Source organism: Agelaius phoeniceus, chromosome 17, assembly GCF_051311805.1.
Source record: "Agelaius phoeniceus isolate bAgePho1 chromosome 17, bAgePho1.hap1, whole genome shotgun sequence".
Lineage (NCBI taxonomy): Eukaryota > Metazoa > Chordata > Aves > Passeriformes > Icteridae > Agelaius > Agelaius phoeniceus.
Window position 1 is genome coordinate 2,504,455 of NC_135281.1, and position 8,403 is coordinate 2,512,857.

The window sequence follows — 8,403 nt, forward strand, 5'->3', positions numbered from 1 at the left end:
CATGCTCAGTCAAGCGGTCAAGTGGAAAAAATGAATCACTTGATAAGTGATTCATAAGCAGCAAATAATAATACTGAGACAAGAGGTGCAGTTACCTTGGCCTCAGGTTCTTCCATTGATGGGGTCTCTGAGGTCGAGATGACCCCGAGGTGTTAGAATGTCTCTTTTTCCCAGCCCCGAGACCGAAGAAGAAGAAGGGATTCCTTGGCTCTCATTCTCAAGGTTGTTCATTTTTTCTTATCTCTAACACTCTTTCTCTGACCCGCTGAGGTCTGTCTAGCGGGTTGGGTTCAGGCACACTGACCGCCCTCAGGGTGGTGCTATCTTATTATACTAAAAACTAGGTGTACTTTATTTACAATAATTTTCCAATACCTGTCACCTATGTTAGACAGTTTGTCTCTACTCTAATAAAGCAATGCAAAAGTGCCACCATCACAGCAGAAGATGGAGGCTAAGAAGAAGAAGAAGGAGAAAGACAGAACACGCCCAGATTCCTCCATCTTGCTTCTTGAACCCCCATTCTAAAAACCCCCAAATTCTACATTTTTACCCGGTGCTAAATTCACTATCATTCTATTCAAACTCTTGTGGCCTGTACATCTTTGCACAAAGTTGGTAATTGTTTCCATGGGTTAAAGTTGAAGGCATGGGTGTCTTTGACTTCATGCCAAGGTCTCTGAGCCCCCTGCCAGGGTCTCGAGTCCTTCAGGGCAGTCAGAGGAATATCCTGGGTTCTGACATTCCATTAGCATTATTATGAATCCAGACCAAAGCAAGAGTAAAGGAGAAACTGAGTGCCTTTGAAATACTGTATGGAAGGCCATATGGAATTCAAGAAGGGACAACACCCACTCAAGCAGGGGAAGAAACCCTACACAAATATGCGGTGGCCCTAAACAAACAACTTAGAGAAATTGAGAAACATGTGGCTGGGGCTCGAAGCAGAGAATTAGATGGACCAGTATATGATGTACAGCCTGGGGATTATGTATATGTGTCCCAGGGTGACGTTATGATGCTTGTATCCCCATTCATGTGTTCTGTTAATGTTGGATATTATGTTCTGTACCTTTAAGACTGGCTCTGAAGAGGGAAAGTTTTGTTTTGGTTTTCTTATCAGCCTGGCGGGACACAGAGACTGCAGCTCTTGCTTTTTCTGCTTTTGCTTTTCACTTTGCTCTCTCTCGCTCTTGCTTGCTTCGCTTCTGCTTGCTTCTGCTCATTAGCTAGTTTAGCTAAACTGTCCAATTTCTTCCTGGACTGTTTCTCCTTTCCTTTTTCTGACCATTTCGAACCTGCTCCGGACTGGGACCTGGGAAACACCAAGATTCTGCATCTTGTGGCCTGCAGCAGCTGCCCCAGCGCCGGAGGAACTGAGAACAGAGTGACCACCCCCCCAAGAGAGACGTTCTGAATTTGTCATCTTTTTTCAGAGCGGTGTCATCTGGTATTGTTCATTTTGTGTGCTGCGGTGTGCTGTGCATATTAGATAAACAGGTTCTTTCCACTCCTCTCCGAGGAATCCTTCCTGAACCGGTTGGGGGGAGGGGCTGTGTGGGTTTGCTTAATGGAAGGGCCCTAATTTGGAAATTCTCCTCCAAATTTGCCCTAAACCACGACAATATGTTAAGTCTTTTGCAGAGAAGACTCTGGAACTGCAGTGGGAAGGACCATTCCAAGTGCTCCTCACCGTCTTTACTGCAATCAAGTATAAGGAACAAAGTGCCTGGATCCATCATTCCCAAGGGAAGAAGGCTCCCGAGGGACTCTGGAAAGTTACACCGGGTGACAGCAAACTGAAATGAAAACTTTCTCGGGAGAATAAATAAGGTGTGAGTAATATGATAAGCATAGTTTAAGAATAAAAGTTTGTAGTTATAATGGATAATCAGGGGAGTGTAGCCTGGAGAGTTGGGGCATATGTGATTATCATTATAGCCACAGCTAATGCAGTATCACTTTTATGTAATGTGACTGGTATAGATAAGTGCCACGTGAAAGCCTATGGCTCTGACTCCTGTAAGTCTCTGCATCAGATGCTAAAAGTTACAAATACAAGTGTGTGGGAAAGGAGAAATATTTGGGGATGGGAATATGTGTTTGTCCAGGATGGGTTCCATGAATTTCATCAAAAATCCATGAAACTTATTCAGATTGGCCCTGGATGCTGTGACAAATGCTTAACCAATTGCCCAAAATTTAGACTCATAATAGAAGGTTGTGCAATCAAGGATTTTAAGATTGATTATATTATAACTCAGTTTTGTACTGCTTCCCAAATGCATAGGGTTAAAATTACTCAACCAGTACCAACACTGAGAGAAACCATGACTACTCAAATCACCCTAGATCCCATGGTTCCCATAATGACCAAAACTGGACCATATACTGTTAAGAAGGCTGGAATTCAAAAATTGCTGATTAAAATAGGGTAGAGATGGCAATGCAAGTAAATGCCTCTGCCATTTGGCCTGAGTGTGCTCCATTTTTAAGAACTGATTTTATGGACTGGACTATGTGGCTGCAGAAGCGTATGCTTTATATGTCCAGAGAGAAGAAAGACCTTACTGGATTATTGGGAACGGGACTAGGGCTTCTAAATACAATGGATTCTGAAGTATTAATGAAGAAATTGACAGCACCTGGTAGTGATATGCTTAAGTTGCAACAACCTTTGCAATCTTCCTTGTGGGCATTAGGTACCAGCCAGGGGAAATTATCCAAAATATTGCCAGAATGGGAAAATACAGAAAGGACAAGATCATCAATTGATAATTGATACTTTAGGCACAGCTATTTTATGTTTTGGTAAATGAATTGAAATTTGCCCTGGGTAGCTGTCAAGGGTGAACTGGAGGTGTTCGTTGGTCTGGAGCAAAGTGTCCAGACTACATAAAGTAGCGTTCTAAGTTGCAAGGCAAGATGTATTCTATTACTATCCGTGTGGGAGTTGTCTTTTGTCAAGTGGGCAGTTTGTCTTATCTCTCTCTCTGAGTGATGACAACCACTACTCCCTTGGGAGGAGACATCTGCTGATAACAGGCTATTGAACGGCACTGCATGACTGATAAAAACCATAGCATCCCATTGTGAGATGCTCCACCCAGAGGGAGGAGCCAAGCATTGCTACACAGATATAATCCAGAAGTTCTGAAACACCAGCACAGCTTCTCCACTAAATTTCCCAGAAGAACAGCAGCTGCCTCTTCTTCCACTAGATCTTCAGAAAAAGCATACACCCTTTTCTACAAGATCCCCTGCTCCAACAGAACCACACCTGACACTTCAAGAAGTCTGCAGCCACATTTCCAATTAGACTGCTACCAACACCCGGACCAACAGGGTGTCGAGTTCTGACTCTGTCAGTGTTGTTCTAGTGTATTGCATTGTTTTATATTATCCTTTTATTTTTTCTTCCCTTTTAAGGAACTGCCATTTCCTGCTCCCATATTTTTTGCCTGAGAGCCCCTTAATTTAAAATTCATAGCAATTCAGAGAGATGAAGAAGATTTCCATTCTCCATTTTAGGGGAGGCTCCTGCTTTCTTTAGCAGGCACTTGTCTTTCGAAACCAAGACAAGTAGCCAATGGGATGTAGATGCATGTAAAGTCACATCCCGCTAGGGTCCAGAGATGAGCTCTAGCTCTTATAATGGGTTGAGCCATCACTTCTTGTGCTGTTGTTATACTTTTGATTGGCTGATGGGACCTCAACACCCAATCAGTGATTAAGAGTTGATCTTTTAGGGTGGGATCCCATTGAAAAGTCAATCCATGAAATCTGGGTGACGTACCCAGAACTACAAATTGAAATGGTAAAGCAGGATCCACCCCATGAACCTGCCTCATGGATGGGGCCTGAGATACCTTTTGGATAGATTCCCAGGCCTCTGGTGTGATGGGTCCTCACAACCTCGCAGGATATTAAAGAGTGGTGCAAGGTCCTCCATTGTGATTCCCAGCAGTGGACAAACCAAACTTCTGCTCTGCACAGTTGATGTAGGTCCCTTAGGGTTCTTGTGTTGTCCTTGATGGAGAGTTGCTGGGGTGCCATGGTCTGCTTGCCGATTTGAAGTCGCAGGTAGGTCCATGGGCGGGTACGCTGGATTTTTCCCTTGGCTATCAGGAATCCCTGCTTCTTTGGTAGTTTGAGTAGTCCTTTTGAGCACAAGCTCAACATAAGAGTTAGGAGTTAGTCTCGGCACAGATTAGGATATCATCCATATAATGTAAAATTATTGCATCTGGAAATGTTTCTTGAATAGGTGAAAGGATGTGGGCCACATGCATTTGGCAAATGGCTGGTGAATTCTTCATTCCTTACAGAAGAGCTAACCAATGCCAATGTTTGAGGGGAGCTTGTCTATTTCAAGATGGTCCTGAAAAAGCAAATCTTAGCACATGTCAGGGATGGAGTGGAATATTAAAGAAACAGTCCTTGATGTCAATAATGGCTAATTTCCAATCCCGGGGCAACACTGAGGCTGAGGGCAGGCCAGGCTGGAGGGGGCCCATGTCCTCGATGACGGCATTGACTTTACGAAGGTCCTGTAGGAGCTGCCATTTATTTTTTCCAGGTTTTTTGATAACAAAGACTGGAGTATTCCAAGTGCTATTTGATGGAACAATATGCCTTTTGAGTAACTGTTCTTCTCTCAGGGTTTTGAGCGCCTTTAGCTTGGTTTCAGTGAAGGGCCACTGAACCACCCAAACTGGATCATCTCTTTTCCATGTGAGCAGAGGAGTGGCGTGCTCTGCACTGTCCCCAGCTAGAAATCCTGTGGTGGAGAAGGGATTTCTAGCCTGGTACCCCATTGTGATAGTATGTCTCTGCCCCACAGCATGACAGTTGCCCTCACTAGAAACGGTCCAACCATACCAATTTGGCCGCCAGCTCCTTCCCTGAAGACTGTTCTTTTACTTCTCATAGAAGTGGCTGCTCCTCCAGTTCCTGAGATGACACTATTTATGGGGACAAGCTCCCATTCTTCTGGTCACACAGAGCGGGTGATGATGGTGGCATCCGCTCCAGTGTCCACCACTCCTAAGAGAAAGACTTTATCCCCTTTGCTCAATAGGCCACATTCTGTGATGGGTCTGTCATGGCCCACAATCTCTGCCCAGAAAGCAGTAGGATTTTCAGGGACAATATCAGTAGAATCCGGTAATAAAAAAGCCTGAGCAATAGGTGTATGTTGAGGCAAAAACTAAGGGGGACTAGTGCATGCAACAGTCACTGTAATTTCATCATTCCATTGTACAGGTTGAACCTCCAGTAACACTTGTAAATAATCAAGTCAGAAACTAGAGTCCCCAATAACTAAAATGTCCCTTGGTGTTGTGAAATGGCCAGATTTACCAGTTGGAAGGTGGTAAATGATTTCATTAGAGAAATGGATTGCAAATGTGCTTACCAGTATGCTTCAGGTCCCCGGTTGAACTTTTGGATAGGATTCCTGGAGTTTGAATTCCTTTTTATAGTAGGTGCCATCATAAATTACTTCCCTGCATGTTGGCTCTCTAAGGTGGTCAGGAGAGAGGCGTGAAATGGCTTGGCATTTGTTATTGTTGCACAGGCCCACCCGGCACTCAGCTGAAAGTTGCCCAGACGGCGTTGATGATTTGGTTGGTAAGCTGGCTGATGATAGAGCTGTTGGTGGCTTTGAACGTGGGGACAGTATTTATAATGTTCTCTACAATCGGAACAAGATGCAGATGGACAGTTTGAGGAGGGGTGCCGCTGAACAAAATCACTGTTACATTTGGACCTTTAATTTTTATTTCCACAATGACTCCCACAAAAGGAGTTCAGTAGGCAAGAGGAGGAGAGACATCATGTGCTGGACGTCATGCGGCACAAGAGCATGGGCTGAGAAAGTCACATTAAGTAAATTTTTAAAGTAAGGTGACCTCCATCCATAGTCTTTGCAAGCCTTGCAAAGCTCTTTTAATTCCTTGTAAGGCATTGCTTCCCATTCCCTGTTTGAACACAACTGGTGCGGCTAATTTCCCAGCTATCTCCCAATTTCCATCCCAAGCAGCAAACTTCCGCACCTCTGTCCAGTTATCCACAGGCTCGGTATCAGAGCTTGAGGAATCACTGGACTCCTCCGTAGAGGGGGGTGTTTGAATAAGAGGGGTGCAGGGCCTGCAGTTGACTGCTAAGGCTCAATGCCACGGGGTGCCGGTAACCAAGATGGCTTCCTTCCACTCACCATCATATCTACTTCCAGTCCCAGGGACATGGGAACCAGAAGTGTCATTGTTGCTAAGGGTGGAGCTGGAGGAGGGAAGGGAGACAGGGCCCGCATTGGAAAGGGAGGAGCCCGACGGAAGAGTGGGAGCGGGAACAGGAGGAGGGTCACGTACGCTATTTTGATGTGACAAGGTGAGAAATGTTGGTGAAGAAGGGCTCCAAATGGCAGATCCCCTCATGAGATCAGTGCCATTTTGGGCAGCAGGATTTGGCAGAATTCAGTCAGAAGGGCGGGTCCCCTCACGGGCCGGTATCCATTTTGACACATAAGAATCGATGGAGAGAAAGGGTAAATGGGCAGAGGAAGGAGGTTTAGGTTAGAACCCAGGATGGGTTGTACGAGCCCATCCTGAGAAGGGGACAGAGGAGGGCAGGAGATGGCAGAAGGCTGGTGGCACTCCTGCGCCTTTGGGCGGGTTCCAACTCCTGGCCTCTCCTGAGGGGACAAGGGTGATGGTACATGGGGAGAGGGATACAACAACTGGGGCTGTAACCGGTGTGTAGGACTATTAACAACTCCCAAATTTTCCTCAAGCCCGGAATTGTGTCGTATATAAACGAAAAATAGGGTAAAACTTCCCAACTTGAAAATTCCCCTCTGATTGTAAGAGATACAATTTCCTCCCCATTATTTATATCCTACAAACTAAGTGAAAGAACAGAATTCTGTGTTGCATCATAAATGTTTGAAGACTCAACAAATAAAAGCCCTTAAATTTGCCTTTGAAAGTTTAACATTGTTATCTATCATGGTCTTTTTAACTTGTATATAAACTTCCTGCTATGAGAGGGAAAGACTGGAACCCATCTCACACACTCTGCCCCCTAAGATATTAAAAGGAAACAAGAAAAATTGACCCCAACCAAACCAACACTCACCACATTGGTGGGTCAAAGGAAAAAATCTCCTAGAGGCTCCTGAGGAAGGAACCGGTCTTCTGCTTCCTCAGGAACTTAGAGGAATGTTAGTCACCGCCTCCGAAAAGTCCACAGAAAATTGGAAATCTTCTTTGGGGATCAGGAGCACCGAATGGACCGTGAAAATCCCAGGGCCATGGCCTCTTGGAGAGGCTTTTTAGGGACACTGCAGAATGGGTCCATGTTTGGGGCTCCAGATGGCTCCACTCTGAAAGGGTCCAGGGACAAAGACAGGGAGAGGTAGAGGAGCCAGGATTATATAGTGGTACAAAAGGGCAGAGCCAACAGCAACAAGCAATCACCTGAAAGTGTGAGCGGGAAAAGGATTACAGTGACCAAAAGGGAAACACAAGGATAAACAGACAAGGGTACAGGCCAATGAGGGTACACAGAAACTGCTACAAGCTTGACCATATATGGTTAACAGGCGGTTGAATAGTCAATGGACCAACAAGTGGAGTGGCACTAGGGTTGATTGACAGCATGTCACATGAGCCCATGGGAGGGGTTAAAATCTAGAGGACATTCTTCCAGGGCATAGTTTCAGGAAGTCACCTGGCAGGCCCAGAGGTCTCCACAGGTGCAGTGGGTGCAGGCTCAGCCCCTTGGCCAGGCGCTCCATGCAGCCAGCACTGGCCTCTCCTTGCCACACAGCCCTGGAGCCAGGCTCTGGAGGGAGCAGCAGACTGGGCTGGGGCTCCATCGGCGCCCGCCTCGGGGCCACAGGAGCCTGGAGCAGAGCCCGCGCGGCCCAGGGAAGGCAGCGGCGTGTGGGGCGCAGGCTGGCGGCCCTGGCTGCAGCGCTGGGCAGGGGCGCAGCTGCCAGCTGCACTCACTGAGCAGCGCGGCCAGGGGGCTTCTGCAGCCCGAGGCTGGGGCTTGCAGGCCGTCCTTACCAGGCCCTCGCCGAACCTCCAGGTCTGATACAGCCGCAGCACGTGTTGGAGATCCTTCCTGTGCAGGAATGTGGCTGAACAATGCAGTGTTTCCCGGGAGGCCTGGAGAGCAGCAGAGACCCCCAAATGGCACCACAGCCCAGGGCACGGGACCCGCACAGGTGCCTGTGCCAAGGCCAGGAGGAGGCTGCAGCCCACAAGGTGCCAGAGCAGGAGGCAGGCTTCTGGTGGAAGGGCTAATGTCCTTGTCCTTTTCTTCAAGGGCTGCCAGAGAGGGTAACAGAGCCACGGTCAGATCCTGGATCTGCAGGGAAATGAGGACACCCCCTGT

The 8,403-nt window shown here is 46.9% G+C and overlaps 1 long non-coding RNA gene across 1 annotated transcript; it reads left to right on the top strand.

Annotated features, from left to right (window-relative positions):
* Positions 1-1,190: 1,190 nt before the first annotated feature.
* LOC143695412 (uncharacterized) lies at positions 1,191-2,061 on the top strand. Its single transcript, XR_013184563.1, has 2 exons — positions 1,191-1,450; positions 1,635-2,061. It is a non-coding gene; the product is annotated as an uncharacterized LOC143695412 (long non-coding RNA).
* The last annotated feature ends 6,342 nt before the right edge of the window (positions 2,062-8,403 follow it).